The sequence below is a fragment of the Ornithorhynchus anatinus genome, chromosome 11 (assembly GCF_004115215.2).
Source record: "Ornithorhynchus anatinus isolate Pmale09 chromosome 11, mOrnAna1.pri.v4, whole genome shotgun sequence".
In the NCBI taxonomy this organism is placed as follows: Eukaryota; Metazoa; Chordata; class Mammalia; order Monotremata; family Ornithorhynchidae; genus Ornithorhynchus; species Ornithorhynchus anatinus.
Genome location: NC_041738.1, coordinates 5669804 through 5692288, shown reverse-complemented (window position 1 = coordinate 5692288; position 22485 = coordinate 5669804). Strand labels below are relative to the sequence as shown.

Sequence of the window (22485 nt, the reverse complement as noted above, 5' to 3'; positions counted from 1 at the left end):
TTTTCTTTCGTGGCTAGAGAAGCAGCGTGGCTCAGTGGAGAGAGCCGGGCTTGGGAGTCAGAGGTCATGGCTTCGAAGCCCGGCTCTGCCGCTTGTCAGCTGTGTGACTGTGGGCAAGTCACTTAACTTCTCTGTGCAAGCGCTTAACAAATGCCAACATTATTATGTCATAGCCTAAAGTGCAATTCGTTTGCAAACCATATTAACTGGCGGTTCGGTGCAAACTCAGAGGGAGTCTGTGCTTTCCATGGGAGCTTTGGAAAATGGGAAAAATCAGAGTAACCTTCCAGGTGGTCGCACAGAAAGGATACCGCTTTGATACTTTATTTCCTTCATCTGAAAAATCCACCCTAGATTTAACGTTAGGAGTGTCCTGAAAGCTCAATATTGAAACTTCCTCTTTAATCACAACTTCACATCACCCTTGACTTTACAGATCCGTTGGGTTCAGGGACAATCCAGATTTGAAAATCTGGAGACTCCAGAGAGAGACGCTTAAATGGATTGACATGTGAGGATACAGGAAAGCAGCGTGATACCCAAGAAATTGCTGAATTTTGAACCAGAATGGTCTAAGCTCATCCAGAATGGGAAGAACAGGTGTTTCAAAGAGAAAATCCCGGACCCTGTTTTATTGTACTCTCCCAAATGCTTAGTAGAGAGTGCTCTGCAACCAGTCATATCAGAGAAGCAGCATGGCTCAGTGGAAAGAGCCCGGGCTTGGGAGTCAGAGGTCATGGGTTCGAATCCTGGCTCTGCCACTTGTTAGCTGTGTGACTGTGGGCAAGTCACTTCACTTCTCTGGGCCTCAGTTACCTCATCTGTAAAATGGGGATTAACTGTGAGCCTCACACGGGACAACCTGATTACCCTGTATCTACCCCAGCGCTTAGAACAGTGCTCTGCACATAGTAATAATAATAATAATGTTGGTATTTGTTAAGCGCTTATTATGTGCCGAGCACTTATCACATAGTAAGCGCTTAACAAATACCAACATTATTATTATTATTATTGAGTGCTTACTGTGTCCAGAGCACTGTCCTAAGCACTTGGAAGAGTACAGTATAATAGAGTTGGCAGACACGATCCCTGTCCACAGCGAGCTTACAGTCTGGAAGGGGAGACACATATTAATAGAGATAAATAAATTATGGATTTGGATGTAAGTGCAGTTGGGCTGAGGGATGGGTGAAAAAAGGGAGCAAATCCGAGTGCAACGGTGATGCAGAAGGGAGTGGGAGAAGAGGAAATGAGGACTTAGGGAGGGCACCCAATAAGCTCTTCAATAAATTCGATCGATTGATTCGTTGACTCAAACAATGTGTACAACAGGGGACTGTTAGGTGAACCACTCCTGCAGCTATGGCAGTCAGGACTGTAAGCTCTTTGTGGGCAGAGAATGTATCTGCTTTCTGTTATATTGTACTCTTCCAAGCACTTACTACAATGCTCTGCCCACAGTAAGCACTCAGTAAATATGAATGAATGAGGCAGGTTGCAAAATAGTGGTGTTTGCCAGACTGCCTTCTGCTACTCTCCCCCGGGTTTGCCCCCAGAATTGAGGGTTCGGACATTTCTCCCGCCACCCTGCTTATGGTCACTATGCTTTGGTTCACATTAGTGAAATGGTGTGTGCATCCTACTCTCATCCCTCCTCACATTTGCCCCCAAATAATAATAATAACAATAATAATGTACCTGTTAAGTGCTCATTATGTACCAAGTACTGTTGTAAGTGCTGGGGTAGATCCAAGTTAATCAGGTTGGACACAGTCCCTGTCCCAAATAGGACTCACAGTCTAAATCCCCACTTTACAGATGAGGTAACTAAGACCCAGAGAAGTTATGCGACTTGCCCTTAGCAGAAATGTGGCAGAGCCAGGATTAGAACCCAGGTCCTTCTGACTCCCAGGCCCGTGCTCTATCCACTAAGCCATGCTGCTTCTCTGATAGTAATTGGGATATTTCTGAAGTGCCTACTATGTTCCAGGCGCTGTTCTAAATGCTGGGGTAGATACAAGCCGATCGGGTCGGACTCGGTCCCTGTCCCACCCGGGGCTCACGCTCTTAGACTCCGTTTCACAGATGAGGGAACTGAGGCCCAGAGGAGTGAAGTGCTTTGCCCAAGGTCACCCAGCAGACAAGTGGTGGAAGGTGTGATTGGCCAGGGTAGGGTAGGTGGTGATGCAATGAGTCTGTGTTCCAAAATCCCGGTATTTGTGATCCGGTGTCTACAATCGTGGTTTAATATTGTGGGAAAGTGGCTTTGGTGGAACCGTCCCCTCGGGCAAAGTGGTGGATCGTAAAAGGAGTATCGTCGTACGGCGTGCGGGACACCCCACTTGTACTATAGACTTTTCGTTTGATTTAACTCCACGGGGATTCCAATGGACTTGTTTAGCTTTCTTGATTTGATTTCAAACTAAACTGCCCCAGATCTCCGCATTGTGGGGCGTTCTGCTGCTGCTGCGGTAGCAGAACCCACTAACCGTCTTTCGCTCTGTGTCATGGTTCTGTAGATTTTTAATGAATGTATGGTTTTTCTGCCAGAAAACAATTCTTATATTTTTCTAAAAAGCATATTTTGAATATGATTAAATCTTTTTAAACATAAATGGCCTAGTGTTAGACATTTTTCATCCCGCTCTCTCCTGCCCGCTCGGTGTGATTTGCTGTTTGACGCTGCGATACTTGGCAGTGATCATTTCCAAGTGACTGACTTGATTATTTATAATGCAGAAGTATTAATCCTTGAGTGATTTACACCCTGTTAGTCACTCGGGGTTAAAGGAATGTCCTTCTGGGGGGAGCTTTGGCTCAGTTTTCCTCTCCTTTGCATTCTCCTTTTAATTGCTGGCCACTTCGCAGGATTTTCTGGTTAATGAAAGGCCTCTTTTTACCGTCGGTGCTTCTCCTTGTACAAGGATGAGGGGCCTGAGTTGGCTGGATAGAGTAAGGTAGAGCATATAGAAGTTCCATTTTCCTCTCACATTTTTTGACAAAGCAGCGTGGCCTAAGGGATGGGCCTGGGAGTCAGAAGGACTTGGGTCCTAATCCTGGCTCTGCCACTTGCCTGCAGTATGACCTTTGGCAAGTCATTTCACTTCTCTGGCCCTCAGTGACCTCATCTGCAAAATGGGGATTAAGACTGTAAAATGGGGATCAAAGCCTTATTGAAAGCACATCTCCTCCAAGAAGCCTTCCCTGACTAAGCCCCCCCTTTCCTCTACTCCTACTCCCATCTGCGTCACCCTGACTTGCTCTGTCTCTATTCTTCTTCCCTCGCAGCCCTTCAGAACCTGTGTCCCTCTCTGTAATTTATTTAGATGTATTAATGTCTAGCTTCCCCAACCCCAGACTGTAAGCTCACTGTGAGCAGAGAATATGTCTGTTTATTGTTGTAGTGTACTCTCCCAAGCGCTTAGTTCAGTGCTCTGCACACAGTAAGCGCTCAATAAATACAAATGAATGAATGAATGAGACAGTGAGTCCCATGTGGGACGTGGACTTTTCCCAACCTGATTTGCTTGTATCTACCAAAATGCGTAGAAATTACATATAGTAAGTGCTTAACAGATGCTATCATTATTATTATTTTAATGGCACACAGTAAGTGCTTAACAAATTCCATAATTGTAATTAGTATTAAGCACTTGGGAGAGTACAATATAACAGTAAACAGACACATTCCCTGTGCACAACAAGCTTCTTGTGCCACTATGGGAGTCTCATTAATCAGTCAATCAATCAGTGATATTCAATGAATATTCACTCTGGGCAGGGCACTGAACTTAGCATTTGGGAGAGAATAATAATAATAAAAATAACAGTGGTATTTGTTAAGCACTTACTATGTGCCAGGCACTTTACTAAGCACTGGGGTAGATAAAAGAAAATCAGGTTGGACACAGTCCCTGTCCCACATGGGGCTCATAGTCTTAATCCTTAATTAATTACTATTTTTATGGTATTTGATAAGTGCTTACTATGTGCTGAGCCCTGTTCTAAGTGCTGGGATAGATAATAATAATAATAATGATTGTAGTATTCATTAGGCGCTTGCTATGTGCCAAACACTGTTCTAAGCGCTGGGGTAGATACAAGGTAAACAGATTGTCCCACGTGAGGCTCACAATTTCAATCCCATTTTACAGATGAGGTAAATGAGGCCCAGAGAAGTGAAGTGACTTGCCCAAGGTCACACAGCAGACAAGTGGTGGAGCCGGGATTAGAACCCGCATCCTCTGACTCCCAAGCTCGTGCTCTTGCCACTAGACCGTGCTGCTTCTCCTTGTTTTAAAAATGACATAAGTGAGGCCCAGTGAAGTGAAATGACTTGCCCAACTACGCACAGCAGACCCGTGGCGGAGCCGGGATTAGAACCCAGATCCTTCTGTCTCCCAGGCCGGTTCTCTCTCTACTAGTTCACGCTGCTCCTCATACAGTTGGGAGGCATGGTCTCCTCCCTCTAGGAGCTTACGGTGTAAAAAGGTGATGATTGGCTTTCGATAACATTAGAGCAGTAACATAATGGTCATCTTCGAGCGTCAGTCATCGTAAAATATACCGTGCTTCTTCAAGCCGTCAATCTCCAATATTTACTGAGCACCTATACTGTGCTGAGCGCTTGGGAGAGAACAGTAGAGGTAACAGATGTGATTCGTGTCCACAGGGAAGCCCCTCGTCTAACGGAGGATAGGCATAACATTTTGATTAATCTCGTCACTTGTCCGTAGGCCTGTTTCTTTCAGACTTCGCCAGACTTCTTCTTGGGCCTAGATGCTGATGTGACTCTGGTCTAATTTGTTTGGAGGCCCAAGTCTGCTCACCCCAAAGTCTGGTTCGGTTCACCTCCCGTCACTGTCTGGAATTTTCCGCAGCGGAACAGAGCCACGAGGCCGCCAGCCAGAACTGCCCTCGGGGCGTTTCCTGCAGAGTCGAGAGCTGGGCTCCGGACACGGGCCGTTAGGCTCTGGAGAGAGGGAACCGTGAGCCCCACGGGTCTGGGGGCTGTAAGGGGAAGAGGGGCCGGGGGGGGGGGGGCAAGCTCTGACTCTGGGAACACGGCGCGCTGCCTGATTTTCTGTTTAAAGTTAACGTTCCCATCGGATTCCGTTCCGCGCCTAATTTCAATTGCCTCGTACAGATCTGATGAGTCTCTTTGGCTTCTCCCCGTCTCCTCGGCCGCCCGTCAGTCTTCATTACGGTCATTTATGCCGGCCAAGGCTGCGCTGCCTCAGCTCTGCTTTGCCTTCCCGTCTGCAGAGCGTTGGGGATTGGGCTCCCCTACCCTTTCGGGGAGACCCCGGCGTCCCTGGCGAGGGTCTACTTTTTTATGGCATTTGTTAAGCACTTAATGTAATAATTAATAATAATAATTGTGGTATTTGGTAAGCCCTTACTATGTGCCAGGCACTGAACCAAGCACTGGGTTAGAAACAACCAAATCAGGTTGGACACAGTCCCTGTCCCACTTGAGGCTCACGGTCTCAATCCCCATTTTAAGAATGAGGTAACTGAGGCGCAGAGAAGTTAAAGTGACTTGCCCAAGTTCACCCAGCAGACAAGTGGTGGAGCCGGCATTAGAACCCGTGACCTTCTGACTCCCAGGGCCGTGCTCTGTCTACTATACCGTGCTACTGTGCGCCAGGCACTGTACTAAACACTGGGGTAGAATCAAGCTAATCAGGTTGGACACAGACCATGTCCCACATGGGGCTCATGGTCTTTATCCCCATTTTACAGCTGAGGTAAATGAGGTCCGGAGAAGTTAAATTACTTTTTTTTAATGATAGTTGTAAGCGCTTACTATGTGCCAGTCACCGAATACAGTGCTGGGGTAGATGCAAGACAATCAGGTTGGACCCAGTCCCTGTTCCGTATGGGGCTCACAGTCTAAATCCCCATTTTACAGATGAGGTAACTGAGGCACAGAGGAGTAAAGTGACTTGCCCAAGGTCTCACAGCAGACAAGCAGTGGATCCGGGACTAGAACCCAGGTCCTTCTAATTCCCGGTCCCAGGCTTTGTACACTAGGCTAAAATGCTTCTCAGTTGTGGGCATTGTTGGGAGCGGCATAGACAGGAGGATCAAGGGGATCCTGTTGAGAAGCAGCGTGGCCTAGTAACAATAATAATAGTAATGATCTGGAAAGAGCACCGGCCTGGGAGTCAGAGGACCTGAGTTCTAATTCCAGGTCCGCCACTTGTTTTCTGGGTGACCTTTGGCAAGTCACTTCTCTGTGCCTCATTCTCCTTTTCTCCCTCCTACTTAGACTGGGAGCCCTACGTGAGAAGGGAACTGTGTCCAACTTAATTAACTTGGTTCTGCTCCAGTGCTTAAAATAGCACTGGACCCATATCAAGCACTTTGCAGATACCATTTTTTAAAAAAAAGAGATCAAGCCAGGCAGCGTCCTGGAGGAGGTGAGATTTTTTAGGAGGGATTTGAAGGAGAATCAGTGTATCATATTTATTTAGCGCCAAGTGCTTGGGAGAATACTACGTAACAATAAACAGACACATTACAGTCTAGGGGGTAAGAACCTGGACCTGGTTTGGGGAAGCTGAGTGGGAGGGCATCTCCTATAAGGGGAAGGATGTGAGCAGTGGATCGAAGGCAGGAGAGTCGAGCGTGAGGGACAGGTCAGGCGGTACTGTGCGTACAGGAAGCACTCAATAAATACCATTGATTGATTGATTGATTGATGAGTCGGAGCCAGGGTCCCCCTGGCGTGAGTACAACAACTTTCATGCTGACTGGACCCGACTCTCTCGGCGAAAAGCTATTCGTTGTCCTGATTAGATTGTAAATACTTGCAGAGGTTGCGTGCGTCCTCTCTCATGTGAGTTTTATTATAGGTCCTGGCGTTTGTAAACACAGATCGGTGGGCCGGAGGAGGAAACCTGAGCCCCTCAGGGCCCGAAGGTAGACCGACGGTGGATTAGTTTTCTTCCCGGTTTCTAATAGATAGGATGAGGCAGCTGAAAGCATTCCCCTCTCCCTTAGGTTCAAGACTATGGGGCTCCTTCTCTCCCTTCATTCAGTCGTATTTATGGAGCACTTCCTGTGTGCAGAGCACTGTACTAAGTCCTCTTACTAAGCTTACAGTCTTAATAATTAGGGTGAGGCAGATATCATCTCCCCATTTTACAGAAGAGAAAACGGAAGAACAGAGAGGTTAAATGACTTGCCCAAGGTCACACAGCAGACCCGTGTCAGAACTGGGCCTAGAACCCTACATCTCTAGACTCTCACTCTTAAGCGCTCAGTACAGTGCTCTGCACTCCGTAAGCCCTCGAGAGATGTGCTTGATTGAAATACGGCTGATTAGGCGCTTTCCACCGGGTCGTCCTGCCTCCCGTGGGGAATCCCAGTTTTTGCTAGTTCGTACAACTCCTTTCTGGGATTTGGCCTCAAAGAAAAAACATTCACTTGAGAAATTTGAACCCCTTTAATAAGCCCTTCCCGGCAACCCCTTACTCAGAAGGACAATCAGTTAATCAATCAAATGTATCGAGTGCTTACTGTGTGCAGAGCACTGTACGAAAAGCTTGGGAGAGTACAATTATAACAGAATTGCTCGGCATGTACCCCGCCCACAAGGAGCTGAGCTTCTGGAGGGGGAGACGGATATCTATGTAAAGAAATGAATAAATACATTCTGCTCCCCTTATCACTATTCTCATTTCCCCCCACTAGATTGTAAGCATCTTAGAGGGGAGGGATTGTGACGACTAACTCTATAGCACAGTGTTCTCCACACAGTAAGTGCTCAATAAATATTACTGATGGATTGATTGGTTAGTTGTGCGGCCCTAGTTACATCACATCATGTCAAGTGCTTTTGAGAAGAAATAGAAGAGAATCTTGGCTCTGGCATTTCAGAAGCATAAAGTCCAGGTGACATAAGGCAGGAGAGGTAAAAGTCTTTCACACGGCCTGTAATATTTGTAGGCAGACTTTTAAACCGTCTTCCCATCTAGACTGTACTCTCACTGTGCACAGGGAACGTGTTTACCAACTAAGCACTCTCCTAAGTGCTTAGTACAGTCCTCTGCCCACAGTAAGAGCTCAATAAATACCATTTATTTGAACCCCTGATAGTCACCCGACCCTCAGGCCCAGAACACTTCTCTCCATGTTCACAATTTACCTTTCTCCCCCTGAAGACTATAAGTTCCCTGTGGGCAGAGATCATGCCTACCAACTCTGTGGTAATGTACAGCGCTCTGCAAGGATTCAGTGATATTTATTGAGCAATCACAGTGTGCAGTATACTTTACTAAGCACTTAGAAGAATACAATAAAAAAATTGGTTGACAAGTTTCCTACCCATAAGGAGCTCATAGTAAGGGCGAAATAAACAACATCGATTGAGATCCTGGAGAGTTTAAGCTTCTGGCAAGGAGCTTTTGTCTCTTTCCCCTGGTTTTTCCCTTTCAAACATTCAGTTGTATTTACTGAGCACCTACTGAACCCAGAGCACTGGACTAAGGCTAGGAAGAGTACAACAGAAACAAGAAAAACTGCTTGTTTTGTTCTGTTTTGCTTCGCTGTCTGTCTCCCCCATTTAGACTGTGAGCCCATTATTGGGCAGGGATTGTCTCTATCTGTTGCCCAATTGTAAATTCCAAGCGCTTAGTACAGTGCTCTGCACAAAGTAAGCACTGAATACATACTATTGAATGAATGAATCACTGATCACAAGGAGCTTACAATCTAACAGCGGAGACACACAGATAAAAGTGATTTAAAAAATAGGTACACGAGGAGGGAGCCCTAGGATAAAGAGGGGTTAATTAGAATAAATCAGAATAAATAAACTTCCAGTTGAATATACTTATATATTCCTTTCTTTCCTTCCTCCCAGCCATGAGTTTGGGGGTGTTTTTTTGAATGGTATTTGTCAAGTGCTTGCTATAAGTCAGACGTTGTGCTATGCGCTGGAGTAGATACAAAATCATCAGGTTAGAAACAGTCCATGAGCCACAGGGACTCGCATTCTTCATCCCCATTTTACAGATGAGATACCTAAGGCATAGAGAAGCTAAGTGACTGGCCTAAGGTCACACAGCAGACAAGTGGTGGAGCAGGAATTAGAACCCAGGTCCTCTGATCCCCAGCAGGTGGTCTTTCTTCGCAGCCATGCTGCTTCTCTGTGGAGTTATGGAGCTTTTCCATAGTAATTAAGGTTATTTGAAAAAGAAGCTTGCTTTAGACCTAGTTTATAGCTGCACGAAGGTCAGCTTTATTTGTCAAAGCCCTCGTTTAATTCAGTCTTTAAGGGAGTGCTTTTCGAAATACGTCTTCAAAACTGCACTAGTTACAGCCTGCATTTCAGTAATGTATGCGGAAAACTCAAATTGAGCGGTGCCGAGACCAAACAAATAGTTGATTCCGTGATGGATCGCGGTGCTCCGGTTGGGAAGCTATTAATACCGGAGATCAGTTATGAAGTTGTGGGTGGTATTAGAGGAACAAAATGAAAAATCAATACCTGACCTGCAGGATAGCTCTCTTAAAATCAGCAGTGAGTTTTGTTGCAGATTAGATGGGAGAAACCGAACCTCAGAGGGACAGATATAAATTTCTCATTTCCTGAGTGGGGTGTATGGCAGAGCGGGGAAAACCGTCTGAAAATGGTTTGGAATCATTGCAGAACCCTCTGGGGAAGACTGAAGAGGAATCAAATCAGGCAGTGAAGCTGTCCTGAGACAAACCCAATGAGCATATTGTTTATTGGGCCCGGGGCCAGATTGGGTAATGATAATAATAATTACAGTAAGATACCGGTATGTGTTAGGCACTTACCCTGTGCCAAGCACTGGGGAGGATACAAGTTAACCAGGTCGGACACAGGCCCAGACTCTCAGGGGGCTCAAGGTCTAAGTAGGAGGGAGCCCAGCTGTTGAATCTGCATTTTAGAGATGAGGAAACTGAGGCTCAGACAAGTGAAGTGACTTGCCCCAGGTCACCCAGCAGCAAGAGGAGGAGCCGGATTCGGGTCCCAGGTCTTCTTACTTCCAGACCCATATTCTTTCGATTAGGCCATACGTGAATTACGTCTCTGGTCCCTACCCCTCACATCCTGGGTTTGGGCAAGTCAGTGTCCTCCACCGGGCATGCTGGAGGGGTTTAGGAGAAGCCATGTGGCCTAATCAATCAATCAGTGGTATTTATTGAGCGCTTACTATGCGCAGAGCACTATATTAAATAAGCATCTGGGAGAGTACGACAGAATTTGTAGGAACGTTCCCTGCCTATTATGAGCTGCAAGTCTAGAGGGCCTAGTGGAAAGAGCATAGCACTAGGAATCAGAAGACCTGGATTCTAATCGTGACTCTGCCACTCACCCGCTGAGTGACCTCGAGTAAGTCACTGAACTTCTCACTTTGTTAGTTTCCTCATCTGTAAAATGGGGGCTAAATACCTGTTCTCCCCATTAGGGTCTATGTCTTATCTGATCATGTTGTTTTTGCTCCAGTACTTAGCACAGTGCTTGGCTTTTGATAAGTGCTTAACAAATACCACACTAACAATAATAAAATTTACAATACTCAGCATAACTATTATTATTATAATTATTATGGTATAGCTGCATTGAAGGCTTTGGATGAGGGTCCTGATGGGTGTTACAATAAAAAGAACAGGCTTGGGGAATTCCTTTGGACCCACTTTTACTCACCTGCTTGTCTTTCGGCTCTCACGCCCAACTATGTGACTGAAAGGTCCTTGCCATTATGGTCCCCTTCATTTCTTCAGGCCATGATATTTACTTACTGTATGCAGAACACTGTGCTAAGTGCTTGTCGTGTCCTGTCTTATGCTGTCGAGTCGTCTCCGACACGTAGCAACACCATGGACGCATCTCTCCCCGAACACCCCACTTCCAACGCCCTGCAGTCGTCCTGGTAGCGTATCCACCCGATTAGACCGTAAGCCCGTCAAAGGGCAGGGACTGTCTCTATCTGTTACCGATTTGTACATTCCAAGCGCTTAGTACAGTGCTCTGCACATAGTAAGGGCTCAATAAATACTATTGAATGAATGAATGAATGAATGAATCCACGGATTTTTCTTGTTAAAAATCCAGAAGTGGTCTACCATGGCCTTCTCCTGAGCAGTAAACCTGAGTCTTGCCCTCGACTCTCTCCCGTGCCGCTGCTGCCCGGCACGGGGGAGTTCTGACCTGTAGTAGATGGCCTTCCACCTGCTAGCCACTGCCCAAGGTAGGAATGGAATAGATATGCCTCTGCTTGACTCTCCTTCCCGTCGTCGAGACTGGTAGAGTACTGGAAACTCCCCAGGTATGATCCTGAGAGGGGAGTAGACTACCCCAGACTTGTTCCCTCCTTACAAGGAGCTTACAATCTGGTGGATCCAGTGGATGGTATTTGTTAAGCACTTACTCCGTGTCGAGCACCGTTCTAAGCGCCGGGGTAGTCACAAGGTAATCAAGTTGGACGCAATCCATGACCCACTTGGGGCTCATAGTCTTAATCTCCATTTTGCAGATGAGGGAACTGAGGCCCAGAGAAGTGAAGCGACTTGTCCAAGCTGACAAGTGGCCGAGCTGGGATTAAAATCCAGGTCCTTCTGACTCCCAGGCCTATCTATCCACTCTCACCACTAGACCATGCTACTTCACTTTAGGATTTATTGCTACTTGCAGGGTTTGAAATCCCTCTGTCATGTTCGAGACCGTTCAGTTACCCTATGGCTATGTTCATGCCTCTTAGCCAGACCTGGACTTTCCGATTTCAGATCGTAGGATGGCCAAAGCGTAGGAAAAGTGCTAGCAATTCTGGGCCAGATAAGAATTTTATCCAGGTGGAAGCAAGGGGCCAAAGAAGACATTGTATTGTACTGTAACTCTCGTATCCTACTCTCTGCAAGTACAGTAGCCTGCACATGGTATGAGCTCAGTAAATACCATCGATGAAGATGTGATGATACCTAACCTTAATGCTAGGGCGACCCCAAGAGATAATAATATCAGTACTATTTTAAGGGCTTATTATTTGCCAGGCACTGTTCTAACTGCTAGGGTGAATACAAGGTAATCAGCTTGGACACAGTCCATGTCCCATGTGGGGCTCACCATCTTCATCCCCATTTTACAGATGTTATAACTGAGGCCCGGAGAAGTTATGTGACTTGCCCAAGGTCATCCAGCAGACCCGTGGCGGAGTCGGGATTAGAACCCAGATCCTTCTGACTCCCAGGTCCGGTCTCTCTCCAGCAGGCCACAGACTGAGTGTGCAGGCCGTTTAACAGATGGAGTGATGTGTGATGCTTCGATGCACTGAGAGACACTTGATGTTGTCAGTAGCAGTTTGCCCTATTCTCCTGCCTGTTGCGGTCATCCCAGTTGGAGAGAGGGAAATAGCTTGTGCTTGGTGGCTCTGTTTAATGAAGGAATTAAGGTAGTCGTTTGAAATCACTTTGAGTTGACTCTCAAGGAATCAGCTCTTTGAGGAAAAATGATTTTTGAACCACTCAAAATGACAGTAATTAGACATCAGTCTGGAGTATTTCCAGGAGCTGTACTCACTGGAAAGAGTCCTTGGGGGATAAAAATGCCCTCCGGACTGTAAGCTAGTCCTCTAGACTCACTCATTCCTTCACTCAGTCGTATTTATCGAGCGCTTACTGTGTGTAGAGCACTGTACTAAGCTCTTGGAAAGTACAGTGCAACAACAGAGACAATCCCTGCCCACAATGGGCTTACGGTCTAGAAGAGGGGAGACGGACATCAAAACAAGTAGATAGACATCAATAGCATCAGTGTAAATAAATAGAATTATAGATGTATACACATCAAAATAGGTAAACAGGCATTAATGTAAATAAATAGATATATATATATATATATATATGAGTGCTGTGAGGTGGGCGGGGGGAAAGCAAAGGGAGCGAGTAGGGGCGGTGCGGGAGGCGGGGAGCTGAGGAAAAGGGAACTTATTCTGGGAAGGCCTCCTGGAGGAGGTGAGCCTTCAGTAGGGCTTTGAAGGGGCTTGGCTGATTTGAGGAGGGAGGGCACTGCAGGCCAGGAGTAGGATGTGGGGCAGGGGTCGATGGAGGGACAGGCGAGAACTGGGCCCAGTGAGAAGGTTAGCACCAATCTGTAAGCTCTTAATGGGCAGAGAACGTGTCTCTTAATTCTGTTGCATTGGACTCTCCCAAGCACTTAGTACAGTGCTCTGCACATAGTAAGCACTCAGTAAATGTCATTTTTTATCAATCACTAGTTGATAAAAGTTCTGGATAGCGGGAGCAATCCAGGGATGAGTACATATGCTCTTGTTCTGATGAGGCTGTACTAGTGTGATACACACACAGCACTTCAGGGCATAAAAAACACCTTAAACTCCATCAAACCCCTGAAGCTGGGAATACTGGGGTTCTCACAAACTAGGGGTGCTCTTAGGGAGGGCAGGAAGGAGAGGGAGGGCAAATGTCAAAGCTAAGTGACCGGAGAATAAAGAGAGTTTTTAATTGGAGACTTTTGAGGAAAACTTTTTCCCTGTTTCACTCTCCATGGCTTTGGCCATCAGTCCTTCCCTTTGTTTCGCTTTTCTACAATTTCCTTCCATCCTGAGAAGGAAGTATCGCTTTCCCAAAGCCATGGCGGACTACTGCGATGGATTGTTCCCTTCAGGTCAACTAAAGCTCCACGTGGCAGACCCCAATTTTTTCCTTCCATTGTCCTCTGTCCGCGGAGGTTGACTGACGCTTTCTGGCTGCCTGAACTACCCCGGGAACGTTCCTTTCAGTGAGTTTTCTAAGCTTCCACAGCCGACTCTGAGTAGGTAGAACAGGCAGGAAGATGTTGGGCTTCCGCAACCTGGACGATGGCTTAGTCTCCAGCTGGGGGAATTGTACTTTTACTCTCCTCTTTCTTGTCTTAACAGAAGAGAGGTCTCTGGTGACCGAGAAAGAATGTACCGCCGGAAACAAACCCCCCTTGTCCCTTCCTTTCCCGCCCATTTCTACTTTTGGTAGGCTTCTAGACTTTTAGCCGATTCCAGAAGTCCAAGGGGAAAAGAACCCCCAAAACGCTTTTATAAGGAAAAGCAGTTCTTTAGCTAATTTATTCCTATTAACGTCGGTCTCCCCCTCCAGCCTGGAAGCTCTTTAGGGTCAGGGAACGGGTCTGCCAATTTGGTCGTCTTGTTCTTTCCTAAGCCCTTAGTACAGTGCTCTGCATCTAATCAGCACTCAGGGAATGCCATTGATCGACTGATTTTGCAAGAAGAGGCTTTAAGGCGTTTGCCAGCCTCATCCCCGCCTACCGAGGTGCAGGCGGAAGGTGTGACCTTTTTAGGGAAAAGGGTTCTCAGCGGGGACGGAGACATTGCTCCGAGGCCGAGGGAGAGATGGCCCTAGTTCTGGCTAGCCAGTAGCGGAAGCTTACGATTTAGAGGGGCCGGGAGTCTTTTGGGAGGGTGAGTCTTCTATTGACCACCCCGTGACTTTAAACAGATGTCCGGTTAAAAATAGGGGTTTGGGAGATGATGGAGGATGAGCTGGGGAGGAGGGGTCCACTAAAATATCACAAATTGTCTCAGTGAAACATACAGCATCTTTAGAGGTCAGGCAGAGCTGAAACTCGAACAGCTGTACAACAAGCATCCTAGATTGTTTTTAATTGTCTACCCTTTCTTTAACAGCAGTAATTCTTGTTTATATTGTCAAGAACCTTTCCACCGAGCACAAGCGCACCATACTTGGAGGTCAAATGCTTAACCCCAGTGCATGGTTACAATGAAAATGGACCCCTTTGTTTTCATTAATGTGTACTGCAAGAGGGTACAAGGAGGATGGGAGGCTGCACCGTTCATAAGGCTGAAATAACTTATTGTAACTGTGCCACAAAGAGAGCATATTTTGGTTTCCATACAACGGTTGTTTAGCATTCGCCTTGTGCATCCAAGCACAAGCTAGTATATTCATTTGTCAATGAACAGAATTTCTGTACCATTTTGCTCTCTTGACCTGTGTTACTTTTTACTGACCCTACCAAATTGCTTTTAAAATTTCCCTTTCTGCTGTCAGGGCTTAAAGTAGCTTAGTGCCTCTGGAGCGGGGATCTTTTTTGCCCCCCGTTTTGTTTTGTTTTTCCTCCTCCCTTAACGCTTTACATCCCTGGTTACAAGGCAACACCTGTTACCGCCTAAACCATAAAATCACAGGTGTTAAGTAATTCTTATTGGACAGTTATGCTCCGGTCAATACAAATATCATCTCTCTCCCACTTAGGCAAACACAGTCTTTCTGGCTTCAGTCGAGATCCGTGAAAGGGTTTGTTTATGCAACTGTTTGATCTGCAGTCTTTGCCAGGCGTCCCGACGACATGACCCTCTTTGCTTTGGCCGAGCAGAGCCCATTTCGGCGAACACTAAATATGATCCTGCAACATGAAGGCCTCTTTGTGATAGAGACAAAAAATCCAGCAGCAGGTGGTAGATTCACACACAGGAGGAAGGAGGAGGAGGCATAATGCCGGCCCGGTCTTGTCCATTTTTCTAATCCTTTCAGAATACTTTTCGTCTGAGCCCTCAAGTTAAAAGTAGTTTCTGCTCCGTCTCACGGAGACGGTTTCCGTATGAAAGGGCTCTGGCCCATCGCTGACTCCATGCAACAGTTTATCTCTGGGTTTGGAATTTATAACCCACTAAGCAAGGCAAAGGGTGTAATTATCTCCCTAAGATGAGCTGGTAATACTTGCTTATCAAAGCAGAACACTGCTCCGAACACGGCAAGTTAGAGTTGAGTGGGAATTTGTGCCAGCGGCAAGAGTCGTTCGCAGGTTTCAGATCGTATTAATCAAGACAGAAAATTGGCTTTTGTACGCCATCCTCCTAAAGCGAAAGAGATTTAGAAGCGATGAGATTAGCCCTTTCCAAGCCCGGGCTAAATTCCCCACACTCCTCACCCGTTATACCGGAGTTCTGTAAAAAGTCAAGTTCGGGCACTCAACGGGACTCGATCATTTTAAGGTGGATGGATTTCTTTCTTCCAGAAATATGGAACCGACAGGCCTGATCTTCTCGGGCCCGGGGAATGTAGAGTCACGCTGGCAGCGGATCTGAACGTCCAGTTCGGGGCACCGTTGTCGACAAATTTATAGGTCTGCTTTTAAAACGTATCTTAGAACTAATTGCTCATTTGTATCTCCCCCCCCCACCCCCTAACGCACACACAGACGCTCACTCGCTCACACTCACTCCCCAGTTAGTACCGTGTAGTCACGGAAGCCAGATCTTGGCCACTTTTTTTAACTGGCAAGAGATTAGGTCTGCAGACAGCTGCACCCGGGGAGGCTGCTTTCAATGGCAGGAAGAACAGACAGGGAATGGCATCTGCTAACCCACACAGAAGATTTCTTAACCTTCAGAACAACACTGGCCTTCAGAAGTGTAACTCTCCCATCTGTTCACCTGTATATGTCTCTCCAGCCTCGGTGATCTTAAGATGTAAAGGGAATCGGGGGAACCCACCCCGCCGTGGCCTTGACCACGGAGGCGGCCGACGGCCGAGTCCAGGCGATGGGGCGATGGATGAAGATCATGGGTTCTAATCCCGGCTCCGTCACTTGTCTGCTGTGTGACCTGGGGCAAGTCACTTCTCTGTGCCTCAGTTCCCTCATCTGTAAAATGGGGATTGAGACTATGAGGCCCCACGTGGCACAGGGACAGTGTCCAATCTTATTTGCTTGTATCCACCCAAGCGCTTAGTAGGGTGTCCGGCACGTAGTGAGTGCTTAATGACAATAATGATGATATGATTATTATTATTGTAGTAGGTGGGCTCTCTCGCTGGTTTCCAGGTGGAAGAGCTGCACTCTAGGGGAAGGGGCTTGTTGTGTAAAGGGGGAGGGAGGTTGAGGCTCCTGTTCTGAGAGACCCAACTCTTCAAAGTGTCCGTCAATACATCCCAGCAGCACAAGATGGGATTTTTTCCCCCAATTCCTGGTAGTGGCCATTTGTTCGGTTTGATAGTGGACGGTCTGTTGTCAACTGGTGAGTACTCCATCCACTGTAAATATGGCATGAGTGGGTCCTAGTGGAAAGAGTACGGGTCCGGGACTCAGAAGGACCTGGGTTCTCATCCCGACTCCGCCACCCATCTGCCTTGCGACTTTGGGAAAGTCACTTCTCTGAGCCTCAGTTTCCTCATCTGTAAAATAGTGATTCACTGCCAGTTATTCTTCCCACTTAGACTGCGAGCCCCATGTGGAACAGGGACTGTTTCCCACCTGAATATCTCGTATCTACTCCAGCGTTTAGAAAAGCGCTTGACACATAGTAGTAATAATGGTATTTGTTAAGCATTTACTGATTAGACCGTAAGCCCGTCAAAGGGCAGGGACCGTCTCTATCTGTTACCGATTTGTACATTCCAAGCGCTTAGTACAATGCTCTGCACATAGTAAGCGCTCAATAAATACTATTGAATGAATGAATACTATTATTATAATAATTATTATTATTATCATACGAACATAAGTGCTGAAGGTGAGGTGAATATCAAGTGTTTCCTCATTGGGATGTGAGAGCTTGAAGGGTGCAATTAGCGGGGGCCGGGAGTGTCTTGAGAGCTGTCAGTTGGTCAATTCTATTTACTGAGCGCTTACTGTGTGCAGAGCACTGTAGTAAGTGCTTGGGAGAATACATTTTAACAATAAACAGACACATTCCCTGCCCACAAGCAGAGAAGCAACACGGACTAGTCGAAAAAGCACGGGCCTGGGAGTCGGAGGACCTGGGTTCTAATCCCAGCTCTGCCATGTACCTGCTGTGTGACCTTAGACAAGTCACTTCAATTCTCTGTGCCTCAGTTCCCTCATCTGCCAAATGGGGATTCAATACCCATTCTTCCTCCTCCTTAGACTGGGAGCCTCACGGGGGTCCCGATTAGCTTGTACCTTTCTACCTCCGCTCTTAGTACAGTGCTTGGCACGTAGTTTAACAAGTCCAGCAGTCATCATTATCATCACTACCTACGCAAGATACCCAAGGCAGGTGGCGACTTGATTCAAATGAGTTTTCTGAATGGCCTTTCAGGGTCGGGTTTTGTTTTTATTTTATTTTCATTTACGGAGTTAATGGATGTAACGTTAGAGATCGGAGCTGCTTCTTCTAGGAAAGACACCGAATCCAGCGCTTAGAACAGTGCTTGACACATAGTAAGCGCTTAACGAATACCGACATTATTATGTCTCTAAGGGCCTTAGTCCCAGTCCGCAAATGGCTTTGAGGATTTATCGTTGTTCACGCTGCCCTGTCTCCGTGGTTCAGACAGATCACTGCAATTGCCCGAAAGGAAATGGCCGGTAGGACGGTGGGTGTTCATTAATGTTGAAGAGGGTAGTTAGTTTTCGGCACCGAAGTGGTTTAAACAATCCCTGCGGCAGAGCGGGAAAGGGAATATATTTGATTTGTAAAAGCAAACGCAGGGTGATGGAGTCAAAATGGACTAAGTGGTTTGCTTCTGGGAGCCTGTATCGAATGGGCTACTCTGAGTTCATAAGGGGTCTAAGAAGGATTAGAGTCAGTCTCTTCCTGGGCCCGCAGGCAAAGGGCTGTGGCGGTCTCGGAGGTGGCTGCGATCTAAGGTGGCAAATAATGATGATGATGGTATTTGTTAAGTGCTTACTATGTGCCGGGCACTGTACTAAGCGCTGGGGTGGCTACAAGCAAATCAGGTTGGACACAGTCCCTGTCCCACGTGGGGCTCACGGTCTTAATCCCCATTTTACAAATGCGGGAACTGAGGCCCAGAGGAGTGAAGTGACTCGCCTGGGGTCACACAGCAGACAGGTGGCAGAGCCGAGATTAGAACCCATGACCTTCTGACTCACAGGCCCGTGCTCTGTCCGCGATGCCATGCTACTACACCTTACTGCTTCCCCACGTAGGACTTAACCATCTTGTATCTACCCCAGCACTTTGTACAGTGTTTGGCCTATGGTAAGCGCTTGACAAATACCACAGTCATTATTCTTGTTGATGTCCTTGTCATCATTATTATTATTTAGGGGGAACGAGGGCTTAGTCGGGGAAGACCCCTTGGAGGAGATGTGATTTTTCAGAGGAATCTCTGCTCCGCCTCCCATCACCCCAATTTGGAGCCATACCAAGCCGTCGCCGGGGCTTCGGGAGTCTTTAAGAACGACAGCGCGTGGGAGCAACTAGTGTTGGGATGTGATCAAGGGCGGGGGCTGGGGGTGGGGAGGGCTCTACAAAGGAGAGAATTATAACAAAGAGCTCTTTCTGCTTCAGTTCTCGTGCAGAAAACATATGTTCAGCGATGCAGGCAGCAGTTGGGTTAAAGACACACTGAAGGGCTGAAGACAAAAGACCTGCTCTCTTCGCGCATTCACAATGTTTCCAAACATATTCACTTGTCTCACTTGTTAGGGCCTGGGCTGTCAGCTGGAGCCTCTCGCCGGTGTGATTTCTTTTCCCCCACCCTCTGCCTTTCAAAGGCCTTTCTTTCCCTCCCCCTAGCCTTCCCCGCCAATGTTTTACACTTCATATAATCCAGTGTGCCTAGCAGACTCACTTCAGCCTTTGTGTTATTGATGTTTGGGTGATGGAGGGAGCTGTTCAGAAGGAGATTCTGGCAGAGAGGTAACCTTTCACTCACCCACGGATCTGGAGGTGCTAAGCCACTTTATTTCAAACATCCTGAGTGTCTCAGTCATTCGGTCCTTAGTGTGGCCGGCTGGGCCTTTGGAGACCAACGGAGCAGATTAGAGCAGCGGCAGCAGCAGGGCGGAGAGGTGTGGTGACCATTTTGCCCTCATTTCTTCGGGGTAGGAGCCGGGCAAGGGGCAGGGAGGAGAGGGAAGGCGAGGGGGTTTTGTTCCCAGGCCTAAATGTCTTAGACGAAAAGACAGAGGTGAGATGGCTGGAAATCCAGGCAGAGTGGAGTTGCTGAAAGAAATAATCGGAATGATAATTATGGTATCCATTAAGCTCCTACTATGTGCCAGGCACCGTTCTAATCGCTGGGTTACGAGCGAGTAGGGTGGGACACAGTCCTTGTCCCACGTGGGGCTCACAGTCTCAATCACCGTTTTGCTGTTGAGGGAACTGAGGCCCAGAGAAGCAAAGTGTCTTGCCCAGAGTCACCCAGCAGACAGGTGGCGGAGCCGGGATTAGAACCCGTGACCTTCTGACTCCCAGCCCTTGGTCTATCCGCTATGCCATGCTGCTTCTCTAAAAAATGGGAGGGATATTTTAGCATGATTTTGCTTCTGTATACACGTAGTTGGGGCTCTCCATTTGAAGGCAGCATCCCTCTGCTCCGTGCGATGCTGTCACTGCAGTTTGCGGAATTCTCGCAGTGGGGTCCACCCCAGAGGCAGCCCCATTTCCTTCCAGAACTTTCCGGTGAAACGTGTTTTTTCATATCCCAGTATTCATTCAATGCATCTGTTGAGCTCTTACCGTGTACAAAGCACTGTACTAAGCGCTGTCCATTGACGCTCTCAGCCCTGAGCCAAGGGCCCGCCCTACTGGACCTAAGCAGCCTGGTTCTACCTCTGGAGGGGGAGACGGACATCAAAATAAATAAATGGAAAGGGGATTTGGCAGAGTTTAAGGATACATGTATGTGTCTGAGGGTTGCTTCGAATGAGCCACGTAACGAGCCTTAGTATGTCCATCTGCCAAGAGGGGACAGCCATCTCAATCTAGCTCTCAGAATGATATGAAGAGTAACAAATAAACATCAATGTGAGTTTCTTGAGAGGGTAAAGCCCTAAGGAAATGCCGATTTATAACAATAACAGTCCAGCTCTTTCAGAAATAATCTACGTGGGGGCAAACGTCTATGTAGTCCAGTTCCCCATTTGGACCGTCAGCGCCCTTTATAGGCAGGGAAAATGCCCCGTGCTCCCCTCGTCTTTGTTTTTTACAAGGTAATCAGGTTGGATACAGTCCATGTCCCACAAGGGGCCCACGGTCTTCATCTCCATTTTCTGGATGAGGTAACAGGCATAGAGAAATGAAGTGACTTGCCCAAGATCCCACAACGGGCAAGTGAAGTGGGGATTAGAACCCAGCTCCTCTGACTCCCAGACCCGTGCTCTAGCCACTAGGCCACGCTGCTTCTCTTGTTCTTTCACAAGCGCAAAATGCAGCGGTTTGCATCCAATAGGCTCTCGATCAATACCGTTATTGAGCTCACAGCTGGATGTTGAAAACGTGGACTTCACCTATCTGCTTCCCGCCCGGCCGCTTCTCCTCCCTGACATCTGTATCCTGATTGACTTTCATACTTTTTAGGTCCTCCAGCTTCATACCGTCTTGCCTCGGGTTGAATTGCTCATTCCTGGGCAGGGCCACTAGGCTGCTGTGTGACCTTGGGCAAGTCACTTAAATTTTCTGTAAATTGGGGATTAAGTCTGTGAGTGGGACATGGACTGTGCCCAACCTGATTGTACATTGTAAGCGTTCAATAGATTCCATTGATTGTTGATTATCTTGTATCTACTCCAGTGCTTAGTGCAGTTCCTGGAACATAGCGAACCCTTATCAAATGCCATTAAAAGAAAAAAGGGCAAAAATAACTTCTCTGGGCCTTAGTTTCCTCATCTGTGAAATGCAGCTTCAGTATGGGATCATTCTCCTATTTAGACTGTGAGCCCCATGTGAGATAGAAACTGTATATGAATTAATTATCTTGATTCTTGTATATATTATTATATATTGTATATATTATTTATTACTCTATCTCATTAATGATGTGTATATATCTCTGATTCTATTTATTTTAATGGTATTGATGCCTGACTACTTGTTTTGTTTCGCTGTCTGTCTCCCCCTTTTAGACTGGGAACCCGTAGTTGGGCAGGGATCGTCTCTATCTGTTACCGAATTGTATATTCCAAGCACTTAGTACAGTGCTCTGCACACAGTAAGCGCTCAATAAATACGATTGAATGAATGATTCTGTCCCAGGACTTAGTACAGTGCTGGGCACTCAGTAAACACTTAGCAGATATCATGATTATTATGTTATTATTATTATTATCTACTCCCAGAAAAGGACACAGCAGGAGGCTTGCAGAACACCTCATTGGTTAGGCATTCTAAGTGGATTTTTTTAAATAACATTTGTTAAAGTGCTTCCTTTGTGCCAAAGAGTGTACTAAGCGTTGCGGTAGACACAAGAAAATCGGGTTGGAAACAGTTCCTGCCCCATATTGGGCTCACAGTCTAGGTGAGAGGGAGAACAGGTATTGAGTCACCACTTTACAGATGAGGGAACTGAGGCAGGGAGAATTGAAATGAATCGCCCAAGATCACGCAGTAGATAAGCGGTGGAGCCGGGATTAGAACCCAGATCTTCCGTCTCCCGAGCCCGTGAGCTAGGTCACGCAGCTTTCCTTCTGAATTGACTGCAGAAAGCAGGGGAAATATCAGTACCGTTGATGAACATTCGATGGTCAGGATTTCCCATATA

General features: G+C 46.9%; 1 protein-coding gene across 2 annotated transcripts in view; it reads left to right on the top strand.

Moving 5' to 3' along the window:
- FTO (FTO alpha-ketoglutarate dependent dioxygenase) overlaps positions 1-22485 on the top strand; it is a 329352-nt gene that overhangs the window by 133626 nt on the left and 173241 nt on the right. The window lies entirely within an intron of this gene.